Source organism: Numenius arquata, chromosome 9 (assembly GCF_964106895.1).
Source record: "Numenius arquata chromosome 9, bNumArq3.hap1.1, whole genome shotgun sequence".
Classification (NCBI taxonomy): Eukaryota; Metazoa; Chordata; class Aves; order Charadriiformes; family Scolopacidae; genus Numenius; species Numenius arquata.
Window position 1 is genome coordinate 3,037,473 of NC_133584.1, and position 16,773 is coordinate 3,054,245.

Sequence of the window (16,773 nt, forward strand, 5' to 3'; positions counted from 1 at the left end):
CTTGCCTGGAGGGCATGTGCCCCCTGTTTCAGTCAAGGTTACTGGGTTTTCAGGACACCCTTTTCCTCCAAGGGTCAAGGACTCCTATTCATTTGGAAACAAACAAACAAATAAGAAAAAGAAACAGGGGAATTTTGATATTTTAGTATTTTTGAAATTTTGTTCCCAAACAGTTCCCAAACACTTTTTTCTCATAGAAAAGAACTTACTGTTTTTAGAAACTTTAGCTAAAATTGCATAAAATTCAGAAACTTTATGGTTCAAAATAATTTGTTACGCAGGCATCGACTCTTCCTGCTCTTCAGCAATCAGTTTCACGGCAGGTTACTGATACACTGGCTTGATTAAGCTAATGATGAAATGTAGATAGTTCCTTTTTTTTGCCTATATACTTAACTGTAGAAGGAACATGTGATAGCTGTAAATTATTTATTATTTGGAGGGGAGGGGATGGCAATCAGTAACTGTGGTTTGTGCAGATTATCTCCCTCTGCTTTGCTAAGGTCTGATGTGAGGAATATTTGATTACTCTGTCACTGACAGATGCTTTTCAAACCCGTCTGTGCAAAATCCATGCAAGACCCATTATGCTTGAAACAGTGCATAAGATGTAACAAATTAGCTTTAGGACCATACTATGAGTAAATTAACATATCCTTGTAAGAGTAAAGCAGACTCTCAAAATAGGAATATTCAGCAGTAACAGCCAACAGTTTAAGTGATATTCTCTTCTTGCAAAGAAACAAATATCAAACAAGGCACAGATATAACAGGAACATAATGAAATGGTAGAAAAAGTTATAGAAAAACTGTAGAAAACCTGTTTCTTTCTCCTTTGCAAATTTTGACTCGTCAGCAAACACCAGAAACCCCAAAATTTTCACACATCTGTCCCACTGACGCACAAACGTCACTGCTCATCCTCACAGGACTCCACGTCCCTCATGCTTTACCAGACTGAATGTTTAGGCAGATTTCCATCCCCTGAAAGGTGGGACCACCTTGTCTCTTAGTAAATCACAGTAATGCAATATGTAAAAGGTTCCTTGGCTGAAGAAGACAGTGAAAGCTGCAGCACTCAGTCTGCAACTCCTCTGTGTGAAAAAGTCCACATAGTTCCAACTCCCAGGTGTGAAAAAGTTCTTCCTCTTAACCTTAGAATGATGTTTCTTCTTAGAAAACAGACTATGTAACATATCCAATTTTAATTCCCAAGTTTTCTGATGAAGAACAGATAACGGAAAATTCTGGACTAGAGGTTGTATAACTCAGTGGCGTAATTCCAAATATTCATAAATAATGATTTACTAACATTTTACTTCTGCTAACAAATTGCTAACATTTTACTAACCCAAGAGGAAAAGGACAGATAAGTCACAAGGAAATCCAGGTTCCTTTTCAAATTCCAACAAAAATTTCTACACCCACACCTCCATTTACCCATTAATGACTTAATTATTCTAAATTACATAATTATATTTGTTCATTATTTTCATTCTACACAGTACCACTACAAGAAAGCCTTGCTTGCTTATTTAGAAGAATAGCTTAAAAAATTTAATTGCCTACAGCAATTAGATCTGGAGGTCTTTCAGACAGCATATGACTTGCATTCTCAGACAACAGTGAAATTTTTCTCAAATAATGGCAATTTGAATGAATTTAAGTTATAAACCAAAATATTTCCTGTCACTGTCTGGAATAATATAAGTAAATTAGGGCTACAGTTCCATATCATGTGTACAAGAATTCATAAGTAAACTTCGTAAAAAAATTTCTAACTAATTTATTTCCAGTGGGAGAAAATGTTTCAACACACATTCGTAGTTTAGTTACCAAGAATATTGCAATTTTTCATATATTTTCATTGTTACATTTTCTAAATGGAGAGCCCTTGGGTTAAAAACTGGTTTAACTTCTTGAAATTTTAATAAATTCATCCTTAAAATTAAAAAGAAAAAAAAATATTCCAAATTGTCTACCATGCCACAATATTTCTGTTGCGAGAATTTGCAAGAAGAATTAAAATTTTCATGACTATTTCACACAGAATTGAAATCTTTTTGCAGTCAATTGCACCAGCGCATTTCAAGAGAAATTAAAAATAGATTTCAGTCTGAAAATATATAGAAGATTAAATGAGCAAATGAAAAGCGAAGGGCAACAAATACCATTCAGCTGTTTTCTCCCAAGTTACACAGCAGAGACACGAGACTGGTCAAAAAAGTTCTCATGAGATTTTCTTCCCATAGCTGTTATTTCTATATAACTGCATTTTTTTTTTGGTAACGCCAATTTTTCAATGTAGAATACTGGGGGATGAGGGAAAGGGAAAGAAAACAAGCCCTTCTACTTCACTGCAACGCTTTCGGGAAACTGTAGCATGAATATTTTATGCCCACAGTCTCATCTATACTCTCAGCTTCCCAGCTGACACTAGAGTTGCCATGATGTCCTTATAAAAATGGGAAATGCAGAGCACAAATATAAAGCCTCGTGGACTTACCTGGTCAAGGCACTGCATAAGAAAACCTATCTGTGAATTAAGTTTATGAAAGCAAAAGAAGAGGAAGAATCTCAGCAACATTGTAAAGAAAACCCAGAGCATATTCAGTTTTGCGTGAAAACTTAGATTATTTTTTTTTAGAGACTTGACTTTTTAAAAGAAAAAGTCCTTATAAATAAATTGTAAAAAACAATTAACCAACAGGACTCGCAGTTTGGCATTTCTGACAAACAGCCTGTCTTAAGTAGTAGCCCTACGCATTTTGTCTGCTCTATGTAAAGCAGAAATTGATCTTGGATAACATGGACAGAAGCAAACTTTGACCTAACTGAATCAAACTCTATCCAGTATGTATAAAAATTAATATATCCCATTACATTAATAAGGAAATACAGATAGGCTAAATAGCATAAAAAATATTAACCAGCAAACACATCCATGCATATACTGCAGAGCTCTGTCCAAAAATACAATGTTAGCTTAGGTTTAATTAACACATACTAATGCTTGTATCTGTCTCTTGATTTTTCACAGGAAGCATTGCAAAATATCATTAATGTTCCAAAAATAGATGCAAGTTCAGAACACCATTATCTTGAAGAATTTAATTAGTCTAACTATTCTATGAAGCAAAATGCCATTTTTTAAATAAGTTTAAGAATGAAATACTCTCTTTCCAAATCTAATTATAGATATTTAAAGGCGAAGCAAAGGGAAGTGGAGATAACACCTGTAATAGAATAAAATATCCCTATTGGTATATTCAACACATGGTAATTATCAAACAAAATGAATTCTCAGTAAATGGTTAATGGAAAGAAAAAGCACCTTATAAATTTTGTTAGGAAAGCTGAACATCCTTATCGTACATGCTTCATCGTAGCAATTTAACATGTTGGTCTTGATCTGACCCTGAAGGTAGCGGGTCAGATCCTTAAAATAAAGCTTGCTTCCACTAAGATGAGCATTGCACATACAACCATATAATATCCCATACACCTCTCTGCTTTTGCCTCTCATGCATTTGGAGAAGAGCTTTGAAGCTGCTCTATGTTATACCAACATGTCCTGAGAAAATTCTTGTACCCAAGACTGTCAAGTCTTGATCTTGCCAATCCATATCCAATGCTGGAGTGAGGATTTTACACACAGCACTGTTCTACATCTACCTAGTGAAAACACACACTGCTGCTCATTTCAAACCTGTCTCAAACAGTATTTTGGCTTCAGTAGCGAAGTAGCAATAACTGCATCAGAATTTCCCACCAGATGTTTCATACTCATCATTTTTCCAAAATATTTTAAGCCACTTAAGTGCCTGTAAAACAGATTGTCCTTGAGAGGTGAAATTGGATATGTAAGCATGGTGCAGTAATGGAAACACAAAGGTACCAATCTATACTTAAGATAAAGACAGTATTCCTGTCTTTACAGTTATTCAATATTCAATTATTCAATTATTCAATATACAGTATTCAGTCTGTACAAATTTTGCTGACAAATTGGAAAAATCAAGGAAAGTTCTTCTGTAGTATCAATTATAACGTATAAGTGAGAAGCGAGTGGATTCCTGATCATAAAGAGTTGTTGTGGCAAACGCAGAACAAAATTCCGGTTTTGAAAACATAAGCCTTTTATATTTAGATGTAAAGAATACATATTTTGTATGGATAATTAACTATTAAATTTGGCATAGAGGGATGCTTCATCATTTGATGTCTTGAAAATCTTCTTTTCTAGCTCAATTAAAAATTATGGGCTTGATGAAAGAATGTTTTATCAAATTCTACTGGTTTATGCTAAGCAGGTTGTCATGCCAGATTAGTTTAGAAGGGCATCTGTCATTTTGAGTCTGTCAAAACCTCTGTGTCCACACCACACATAATGAACACAGCTTCAGTGAAATATTCTCATAATGCCATATGGATTCCAGAAAACACCCATTGCCGTGCTGCATCTGACGCTCGACACCGTAAATCCATGTTCGGTTGACCTTGGGGTTTCATTTTGTCAAGAACAGAGTTTGGCTCACTGACATGAAATAAGACAAGTAACCATCCTGAACGCAAAAGCAGTACAGGTGCCCCCTTCGTCTGCCTCCACCTCTGTTGAATGTAATTACCTTGAGACTTTCCAGATAACCTTAGCAGAGAGCAAAAAGAACAAGATGTCTTAAAAAAACCCCAACAAAGTCTTTCCAAAAAGATCTGTAAATCCCTGGGGCTTTTTGGCTTACAAGTGCCTTGATTTATTAAAAGTTTATACACATTTACTTGCAAAAGTTCATTTTACAGCTCCGAGTAAGCTCAGGTCAAGCTGCTTTGGAAGAGATTTGGACTCAAGTGAACCAACCTTTCAGGCTGCCAAAGATGAAGATATTCAGCATTGTCATTTCCCCAGTGGGTCTGGGATCAGCAATGAGTGGAGAAGCAGAGCCATTCCTGCCTTAACATCTTTAGACAGCAACAGTCAACTCGGCAGCTGAGAATTCCAGGTGCTAGGAAAGCTCCCTAAAGCAAAGACATCTTTCTGAACAAATGCTTTCAGTAGAACAAGAGGTAAAAGAAAACACAACCAACAACGAAATGTCCTAAACAAACAAAAAAACAGCCCACAGGCTTTAGCAAGACCAAAGTATCCAAATCTCACCTGGATGAGTGCACACAAGAGCAGAGGAAAAAAAAACAAAAACCAACAAACAATTCCCTCACTCAGGGACTGAACAACTAAAACTATGCACTCATTGAATAAAAGTGAAGGACAGTTTCTGTTAGCTACCATGACACCTTTTGAAAGAACTTTGTCTCCACACGAAGCATGAAAAAGACTGAGGGGAAAGTGTAAATGGGCACAGAAAGACCCCAAAATTTGCTGTACAAACCCAGAAATCACAAAGCCAGCCTCTGACCAGTATTTTATCTTTAGAAAGTTCCAAGAATCACTTTAAGTGCCTAACTATTTCTTCTGTTGATTGCTCAGGTCATTAGACAAAGTACTGTGTGCCAGATAAAACTGTCTTCCACATATCACTCCTATCAGATAAGAAGAGAGAAAAGGAAATGCCCAGAAAAGGAACTGCAGCAGGTTTGAGAAACGAAGAAAACAGACTTCAAAAGAGATAAAAATGAAACTGACATTCAAGAAAAAGTCATTATTAATTGTCTGAACTCCCAGATCTTTAGTGATAATTTGACAAACTATTATACCTCAAGAGGTCACAAAGCACGTCATTGGGAAGGTGCATGTTATTATCTTTATTGAGGAGGTGGTGAGGCTGACACACAGCCAGGTGAAGCAATTTGTGTGACTTTGCAGGGCAGGTCAATGGAAGGGTGAGGGATGGACCCTGGACTCCCACGCCACAGCACTTTTCACTAAAATGCTGACCCCATAAAACACTGATGACAACTAGGAGTTCTCAGTGAACCACCACCAGTTTATGCAATCTATCTATCAAAGCTATTTCACTTTTCCCAAATATCTGAAGTCTCAGTCTACCAGTTGCACCCCAAAAACCATGTGGAGATCAGCAAGTTTTCACATTAGCTCAGTAACTGCATTACAGTCACCCAAACTGCACCAATGTTTTTGTTAGATATGGTTTCAGCTCCATATCCAGATCTAAGATGCTTAATAATACTGTAACATGGTAACCCTCTACTGTGTTACACACCACAACCCAGCATAAACAAAGCTTTAAGACTACTATAGTTACTCAAACTAGACTCTAACAAGATAACTTTAGAGAACAAAGAAGGAAAACATACATGAAAGGACAGCACTTTTTGTTGTAAATTATCTGATTACAGCTCCACTATAAATCTGGGAGTTATACGCAGTTTTCCTGATAAATATGCCTGGAAACAGTCAGAAGCAAGCTGTACAGTGCCTTACATCATCTCTTACTATCAGTTACTAAAACCAGATGTCATTCTGACAATGAGATGGCTGAAGGTGAGATACTGTAGCTCATAATCCCACAGAAGTTTCCTGACTTGCCTTCAAGATGTGCACAGTGTCATAGAGCATGTTGGAAGTGATTTGTGCCGCAGCAGTGTGGTGTGTTTTACAAGGGACAGTCAAGGACTCAAGTAGAACACCAGCAAGAACTTGCTTTGACTTGTCAGTTTAGATGAAATTAAGAGCACATTCAGGTTATGAAAAAAGTGCAATTATCCCACGAGGATTTTATTCTGCATTGTGAGAAGATGTGTAATTAGATTCTTGCTATGCCTGACTGAACTTTTGGAACTTTCCAATTTAGATTTGATTACCTGATGATTAACAAAATTTCAAATTTCAGTTCTGATCTTCCTCCGTATTTTAAAAGTAGGAACAATTTCCATGACTGTAGAAGAACCTCAGCTCTTCCTGAGAAGAAGCGATTACTCAAGAGGAGCAGAAAAGCAACGCTATTCCTGCCCCACGCTGAAAGCAGCAGTACAGGAACTGTCGGGATCATAATCATCCTCGTTCATAACCTCTCTTTATTCTGCAAATGGGCTAGACTACTTGGAGCTCTAAAATATGCTTCTAGTATCATTCTGCTGGTGGATGCTTCTCCCTCCGGCTCTGGAAATGCTCAGGAAATACAGGTCTTCCTTCAACTTTTTATTTCCTCTATGTATGTCCCACCCTGTAACAAAATCCATATCTAAGAGGAAAGCAGTTGCGGCCCTGCATTCGGATGAGCCATGGACTTCAGAGAAAGAGATCGCTGCTCTAAGTAGTGGCCTTCAGGGAACCCTTATGTTTCCTGCATCAGGAAAGTGATAAACTAACCCAACAGCAGACAGTTGAAAAAAAAATCAGCCTAAGATAAGTTACGACACCAACCACTACACAACCCTCATTAAATTCACACAGTCAAGGCTGGCTAGGGAGCACCAAAGGATTTAATGCACAGAAAAGGACATATCCCAATCCATAAATACATAAGATAAATGAAAAAAAGACAGTCTGGTTAAGGCAGGATGTGCAGAGCTGGGGTAAAGATGGTAAGAAAAAACCAAATGAGTTTTCAGCAGAATTTGAAAGGGAAAACGGTAGCTAGACATGGAGCAGACAGGAGAAATACCGAGAGATAATGACTAATATCAGGGCCTCAACACAGTATGAAAGGCTCAAGGGAGCATAAAATGCAAATAGGTGAAGTTTACCTGATTTTTGGTCCTCACTGTGTAAATCATGGAAACCAACATGAATTTGAGAGAAAAACAGGTTGTGCACTAGTACTTCAGATGGACAGAAGAAAGATTGAGGCAAATCATTGTGCTATCATCTATCTAATGGTGCTACACTGCTAACAATGTGAGAAAAGGAGCATTTAGTACACTAGAATGAAAAAGAAATCTAAATTTTCAGCAGTAAAAGAAAACACTGGAAAGGCTGGATGAAATGCAGGGAGATAAAATGGTTCACCTTTCTTTAAAGAATGCGGTAAATAGAAGCGAGAACTTCCTGTCTCTTATAGTCCATTATTCTTGCAAAATGATTGAAACAATTTACAAAACATGGGTAAGTCTTGCTTTTTACTACGAATTTCCTTTATACATCATATACACACAAAGGCCTCACCATGCTGTGAAGGTTCGCTGGGGAGGGCAAGAGCTCTTTCCTTCTTTAAAAGAAACACTACTTAATGCCAGCTGCTGTGACTTCGTTTTAAAATTTGTTACCTGATCACTGAGGAAGAGAACAACATGAAAACCTTTCAACACAGAATATGGAGCACAAGCAACAATGTTTTGGTCATTACCACAGCTTAAACCTAGATTACCAAGACACATCATTATTTTAATCATATTATTATTCCTCCCCCCTCCCCCCCGCAAAGTTTCCAAGGCTCCTGCAAATGATGCCAGACTTCTGGAGGTGTTCAAGGCCAGGATGGACAGGGCTTTGAGCAACCTGGTCTAATGGGAGGTGTCCCTGCCTATGACAGGGGCTTGGAAATAGGTGATCTTTAAGGTCCCTTCCAACCTGAACCATTCTGTAATTCTATGATTCTACCTGAGCCACCTAAATCCCAACAGAGATTTAAAAAGCAAAGATTGGCAATGGAGCATGACTGCGACTTTGTGCATAGGGTAACTGATGTGGAAGAAGCGTGTAACAACGAAAGAATGATATTCTCACTTTAACAACTGTCAAAGCATTTGCTAAGGAACACACTGATGAACACAAGCATCCAGCAAAATCTTTGAAACTCGCTATGTTTGGAATCGCAATGTAACGTAAGTTAAAAAAAGCCAACAAAAACACAAAAGGCAAATCCTCCTGATCACATTGCCTCTTTCCGAAGACTGGTACTCATTATGTTGTGCCTTCTGTGCTCAAATGCAGAACCTGAAAAAGCTACTTAATGTGCAAAGAAAGAAAAAGGCTCTAGGTTTTTCAGCTTAGAGATGCTGAATGCATCATTTGCTATAAGAGCTAATGAGGATTTCGGTTAGGTTTGGCCCCTGCAGGGTTTTCTGGAGTTTGCCAACGTGAAAAAACAACAATATATATTAATGAGCAACTCCAAGGGCTTGGATAAGACGCATAGCTCAAATGTACATGGAATAGTACCACTGTAAATCATGTGTGGGAGAGTACATGTAAAACACCCTTCCAAGAACATAACCTGCTTTGCACAGCTTGCAAGACAACCCTATGACTATGGCTTTAAATTATACTTCCTTGGAACTGGTGAGTGTAAGATATGACTATTACCTGCTTACACACACACAAGGATACCCTTATAAAACAAGGCATAACACAGCAGTAGCAGTGCCTGCCCAAGCCAGGGGCATCTGGAGGACTGTGGCTATTTTTCAATAGACTTGAGTGATCCTGTTCGCAAAGGATTGAGCCAAGGACCTCAGCAAGGAGAAAGCCAAGGACACTGGAAAATGCAGCTGTTGGAATGTGGCCCTAAGCAAACTTCAGTGAGATGGTACCCAGCATAAATACTACCTGAAAAGATGAACCGCTACCAAAACCTCATCTCCTCCTGCATTCAGAGAAACAATACTTAGTCGTCTGAGAAACTCTGCTAGGCATTCAGGTGCCCTAAGTCAATGATTTAAAAAAGGTGAAATAAAACTTTTATCCAAATAAACAAAATCCCTCCCTAATAAACAAGAGGCAGAATTTTGATGTCATGATAGATCTATAAGCACATTGTTCTTTCATTGAGTCCTTGCATGGTGGGCAACCAGATAACTTGGAAGTAAATAATGGAAATTAAGCCCATGATACTTCTCTTTAAAGATTTTTTTTTTTTTTTTAAGACACTTATTTTGCATAGTACCATGGGAAAAAATTATGTCCCACTGCTCCCTCCTTATTTTCATATTATCAACTGGAGTTTTTTATTCCAGGGAGGGGAACAGAAGGAGAAGGAGGCAGCTGATGGGTTGGTAATTTACATATCTATATTTCTTTTATACTGCAAGTACGTTCCATTTGTTCTGAAAATATGTAATGATCTAAAATGGGGACAATTTTAATGAATTGGGTTAATAATATTTCATATCTTGCTGCCAGACACTTAGTCAATCAAACTAATGTTATAAAGGAACAGCCAACAGCCAATTTTGACATCCTTTAAGCAGGTCAGTTATAAGCCAATTAGCTCTACCTACTTGGTCTCCAAGGTCTGAATAAAATATAGCCCATTTTGATTAGAAGCACTACTTCCACTAGCATGCACATGTCTTAAAATAGACTGCAAAAATACTTAAAACCCCATGGAATTGTTAAAGAAAGTCTAGATCCTACTGAAGTCAATTACTGTAATACAATTTCTCCCGACTTCTCACAGATTACAAGAGCTCCCAGATTCACAGAGTGTCATTCCAGTTTTATTGGATAGCGGAAAAACCAAGTGCTGCATTCATCAGAGCCCTTCCATCTGTTAAATACAACTTTTCTGCAACGTCAGATAAATTGAAAGCATCAATCCCGATATCTGCAAAATTCCTTATGAACTAACTTCAACAAAAGGAAATCACCCAGAATTACATTTATATATATCACACATTCATTCCTCCTATTTATTTTAAACACAAATTTCACTGTCTGGTCCTCCTTGAATCTGGATGATCTGATGAGAAATACAGTTATTAAAACTGTGTACAATAAGACTCAAATTATCTCAAGAATGTATTTCACATTAACTTAAACTTATTAATAAATATTTTTAATTAGTCAATAAATGTTTTTTCTTGTTAATCATGTAATTTTTAAGACCTGAGAAAAATATGGATGTTTCATATCTCAAGAAATTACTGCTTTTCATTGCTTAAAAAGCGGGCAGGTTATCTCCCCTCTCCCTTAACAAGATATAAAGATCTTGTTTGGAACCACACTCATGAATAGGAAGTGCTAGACAATTCTTATTTTAGATGTAGTTATACATACCTCTTGCCAAAATATTCCTGTTATTCACTGCAATGTATATGTATGCAATGCATACCTACAGTAGATGGTGAATTTCAGAACAGCAGATCTGATTTAAAACAAACAAACAAACAAAACCAAACACAAACAAAACCCCCACCAACACGAACCTCAGAATCTCCAGCAGCATGCAGAGAACATGTCTTATTTTGTGGAGAAACTCAGAAACTCCAAACTGGGCAAGACCCTTGGAAATCAAAATGCCTCTGAAATCTTACTCGTATCTTCTTTCTGTTCTAATTCTAATGCACTAAAAAGACTTGGAGTCCAACCTCTTTTCTGGGCAAGAGGCTCTCTCTCTGGCAGTATTTGGCTAACCAGCCCTACTACCAGGCTTACCTAGCCCTGAAAGCCATAACGAATGGCTCAGAAGTTGTACTATTTGTCTACAGACAAGCCTAACTCTTTAAAAAAAAAAGTTCATTGCATTCTCTCCACTTAACTGAAGGGACAACCAGAAACAGCATCTTTCAAATCATCCAGTGAGTCAGAAACTGAGCTTGAAACGAGACTATAATCTCCTGTGTGCTTCTGCAAGGACCTTGTGCACCAGGCAGCACATCTGTCAAGCTTCTAAACATGGCCAGAATCAAAAGTTGATTGAATGGAATAGTGCTGCAAGGATCTTACAGAAAAAGAAAATTTCATGAGAGAGTAGTGCCAATTTAGACACAGAAGCCTACCATAAAAACCTCATTGGCTCATGAATCAAGAAAATAAGATTTTTCTAAAACATATACATTTTAGGATTTTGTGCACTTGGCCTAATGTTGGCATTGGGAAGAATCAAACCTTGCATGAGTAGACTTTTGGCAGCTTTTGCACCAGTGCTGAATTCCACCACTCTCCCAGAAAGAGCCAGTGAAGCACAAAACAGCAGAGTCCCGTCTCCTTAGGTTGCAGTATTCACTTCAAAACTCAATGCAGTAAAACTGCAAACTAAATGCAATGGTTATCTTTTGTTTGGTTTGTGCATGCAACGCATAGGCAATAAATGAGAAATATCCGGTTTTCTTTGTTTCTGCACAAGCCAAAAGGATTTTGTCAATATTTTGCAAAGGGAAGTGTGGGAGAGTAGCAGGAAGAAGTCATTGCTGAGCATGAACAACATATTATCAATACCAGTCCAAAAGGAAAAAATATTCTGGAAAAAAAAAAAAAAAAATTTGGAAAGAGATTGCAATACTTGTTTCACATATACCATATACATGTAGATCATTGTGATAATTTATAAAATAAAATTCTGTTTGTCTTGTCTTACAATCCATACCCATCCCATGGGATCTTTATTAAATGTAAGCATGTATGTGTGGAAAAAGAACCTTTTTCTCCTACTCCTTTAATCACTATATAATCTTCCTGCGCTATGTATCAAATTCACAGAAAACATAAGTTATTGAAACTACACGAGCAAGAAATCCAGCCTAACGTACTTCACCATGTTTGCTACTGTAATCACACAGCCAATGAAAAATTAGGAGAAGGGGGGGAGTGGAGTGAGGGAAAAAAAAAAAAAAGGAAAAAAAAGATGCACAGCTAATAATCCAAGGACACAGGCAGCAGCAACTCCAGGATTCAGAACCATCTAGAACTGCCAAAAGCCCCCACATTTAAAAAGACTTATGAAAAGATAGAGGGGGCCTGACACGCAGCTATTGTAAATGGCACAACTTACATGAAGCCAGGTGGCTTCCAGCCAGGTTGGCCTGTCCAAAGGTACAAAAAGCCAACGTGACTCTGAACACAACCTAAAGGTTTCATTGACTCAAACTGGAATGAAGATCATACGAAACAGCAAGAGCGTAATACGGGGGTTGTAAAATTTACTCATGCTTGGGAATGTAAATAAGCTCTACCAGAGTAATTTAAAACAAAGTTATGGCTGTTTCATACTGTGAATACAGAAATATTGAAACTTCTTATCAAGGAAACAAGACTACAACTTCCTTGATTTAATGGTTAATTATACTGCAGCTAATTATTAAAACTCCTGATAACTGATGCAGCAGTAGCAACTGTATCAGCCTTCTGAAAATGCAAATGTGCCATAAACATTTTCTGTAATGTACTACTTTTTCAATTTTCAGATGATTGCCTGTCCTACGTCCATTACCCTCCTGCGCTTCCACTGAGCTTTAATTAGAGTTGAAGTATGTCTTGATTTGCTGATTAAACATCATAAGCAATCTAAAAAAAAGGGTCATCATTTTAAATGTGCAGGAAACCACATTTAACTTACTTCACAAAACATAGCATTAAATTGAGTTATGTATTTTTAAAAAGAAAAGTTCTGATCATTTCAAAGTATAAATTAATTCTTTACTTAAGCCTGGAAAAATCTGAGCTATTCTTGAACCAAGGGAGCAAAGGGCATGTAGACTACAGGAGAGCATACACGTAATTTGCAGTCAGAGCTGCATGTCCTGTAATAGGTACATAATGGCTAGAATGGCTGGAAGTTGTTCATACAGTCATTATTTCCATCCCAGAAATACTTGCTTCAGAAACTTACCCTGCCTGTCTACCCTGCACCTTTGGTCTCTAGCACTTATATACCTTGAAGATAAAACAAAAATCACTTGCGAGATTATCTATACAGATACAAAGGTATACATATTCTAACCCCTCTCCTGCACTATGGAAATGTAAGAAAAGTCCACAGAGTTTTTTTTCTTGGTCTACAGGACAACTCTTTGAAATCACACTAAATGCTTTTTGTTAGGGGAGAGCAAGGGAGCGCTGGAGTTTGATACTTAATACAGGTGTCTTTTTTCCAAAAGGTTATTTGTTAAAGAGAAGTAGCTACTACCTAAATATTTATACATTTTCCAGTGAAGATTCTTTCATAAGCCATTGTTTACTTTTTCTTAGCGATAGCTGTCATAGCATCATTTCATTAGCTCATCAACTTTTCTCTACTCACACACATTCAACAAACATTGCAATTGCTGGTGACTGGGCTAATACAGAAAAAAAACAATCTTTGTAGAATCAGAGATAGGGTAGAAATTAAAATATTTTACACACAAGTAAACTGACATGCTTAGAGAATGACAGAGCATTCAAAATTTATTACTTCAAATTAGACACCCAGTTCCCCTTCCTACTAAGAGTTATGTAAATGCTTAAGTGAACAGCACTAATCAGCGTAAAATTAGCTACCCTTAGCTTGTGCAGAACTGGGGTTGTGCTCCGTAGCTACACAATTACATAAATTACTTGCTTTTTAACAGTCCTCAAGTCACTTATTTAAGTATCTGAATGTAGCTGCAGGCACATAAATTTGAAAGTGTCATAATAGATTACCTAAGGCCAGACAGTGAATCAATGTCTAAGCTAGAAGAGGAAACCAGGAATCCCAAGTAGCTGCTGAAAGACAAGGTGACACTGATCAGCGTGGAAAAAAGAAATTATTCCATTTGCAACCTATCCAAATATAAATCAGTTCTGCTCCCCAAACTGTGATTCTCCCCTTGAAATAATCTTAAACATACTGCGTATTCCTTCGCCTTCATTCTTAGAGAGGGAGGCTGCAGAGGGATTAAAAGTGCAAAACCCCAAACCTAAAACTGGAAACATTCTCTACTAGGATTAAATCACTAATTGCTTGCACTCTTCTTGTAGTAATTGCATTGTAAATAAGACTATGTACAGTATCAGCTGAATTACTTAAAACGGTTTAATTAACCTGAGAAATGCTTATAAGTAAAAAGTTTATGGGAAACTAACAAAGCCATTTTGTAATTAGCGCAGAAAGTTAAAGTTATGCCAAAATTACCACCCACATGGAAAATTTCACATTTAGAATAAATTGTGTGTAAAATTTCTTGGGTGTCAAAGTGAAGGCAGAATACGAACTGCTTTTCAAAGAGCAGAACTGCAGAGTTTTTTTAAGGGTTCAGTCCCTCTTTCCCCACCATTGCAACAATTATTCCCCCAGCAGGCATCAATGGGGCGAGGAAACTAGAGAGCTGGGAACTAGATGGCAGGGAATCCAACAGCTTCAAGGACCCTAAAATCTACCTTCACATCATGCTGAAAAATTTGTCAAACACTCAACCAGTTTCCACATGCTTCAGTTTGAACAAACCTTCATTTTAAAAAGAGACACAGGCCTTCAGAAAATTTCCAGCCAGTTTAACAGCAGCTGCTTCTTGCTTTTTAGGTAGAATATAAAGTCACTTTAAGAAGAGTTAAAGCTGCTGTGGCTCTTCATCATCAGCTGGTGCCATGTGAACTGTGAAGTGGTGAAACCTGGTCACTGTCTGAGTCTGAGCTGTGAACTTCCATGAGAACTCGGGTGACTATTGCTTTTGAGGGGACGAGGGGAAGGAAAAAAGAGAATAAATTATTTTCTGCTTCTGAATATCCCAGGTATTTCTAGTTTCCTTTGCATCTGAAATTACTCCTTCTCAAGTCAGATCCGTGACCCCACGTTCTGGCACCTGCGATTCCTGACAGTGTCTGCCCACCAGGAAATATTTCTGGATGTGGAAATACATAAGACTTACACAAGATGCCAAAGGACTATTTTTGGCATTCAAAGAACATCTCAAAGTAAGTGGAACAACAGCAATTTTTACATAATGCTGAAACATCATTTCTTTTTTGTGTGTTACATTATGTATTTTCATTGGTATCTGATAATAGCGAGAGATTGGTAAGCAAACTAAATACCAAGTCTTTAAAAGAATTCACTAGGCTTTCTATACATCCCAGGAGAGATGTGGAAAATAATGCTTCACCTTCTAGAAAACTTAATGTAGTCTGTAAGGTAGGACATTTGAGGTACAATCTCTGCATTACAAAACAGCACATTTGCACATTAGGCACCGCAACCGATAGAGCAAGTAGCCTCAAGGTTAAACAACCCACTGATGCTTGGAGTTGAAGCAACGGGGATGAATTACAGCTGGAGATAAGCCGCGCTTCTCCGGAAGTGAACCGATGACCCTCACAAACACACTGAAATAAATCAATTACTGACTAATAATAACATCTCTGCAATTCCTAACCTTCACCAAACTCCATAATGGATAAAACTTCATCTCATGAAATCAATGAACAAGGAAACACCTCCTAAGTTTTCATGGAAGTTATGTCTCTTGCCACCTTTGGAAAGTCTAGGCAGGCTAATTAAAATCAGTGCACAGTGTTAATCAGTGCCTAACCAGAAGCAAAGAGAACACCTTCCTTCTGAGGTGGGAACTGGTGAGGCCTCACCTTGAGTACTGTGTTCAGTTCCGGGCCCCTCACTACAGGAAGGACATTGAGCTGCTGGAGCGTGTCCAGAGGAGAGCCACCAAGCTGGTGAGGGGTCTGGAGAACAAGTCCTATGAGGAGAGGCTGAGGGAACTGGGCATGTTTAGTTTGGAGAAGAGGAGGCTGAGGGGAGACCTCATTGCCCTCTACAACTACCTGAAAGGAGGGTGTAGAGAGGTGGGTGTTGGCCTCTTCTCCCAAGGGAATAATGACAGGACCAGAGGAAACGGTCTGAAGTTGGGGCAGGGGAGGTTTAGATTAGATATTAGGAAGAATTACTTTACTGAGAGAGTGGTCAGGCACTGGAACAGCCTGCCCGGGGAGGTGGTGGAGTCGCCATCCCTGGAGGTATTTAAGAAACATGTAGACATGGCACTTCAGGGCATGCTCTAGTGCCCGAGATTGTTGTTGGGGTTTTTTTTTTTGGTTTTTTTTTTTTGTTTGTTTTTTTTTTTGTGTATGTATGCTTGGACTCGATCTCAAAGGTCCCTTCCAACCATGAAGATTCTGTGATTCTGTGAATAAAAATTCTGAAAGTCTAAGGTGGCAGAAATGTG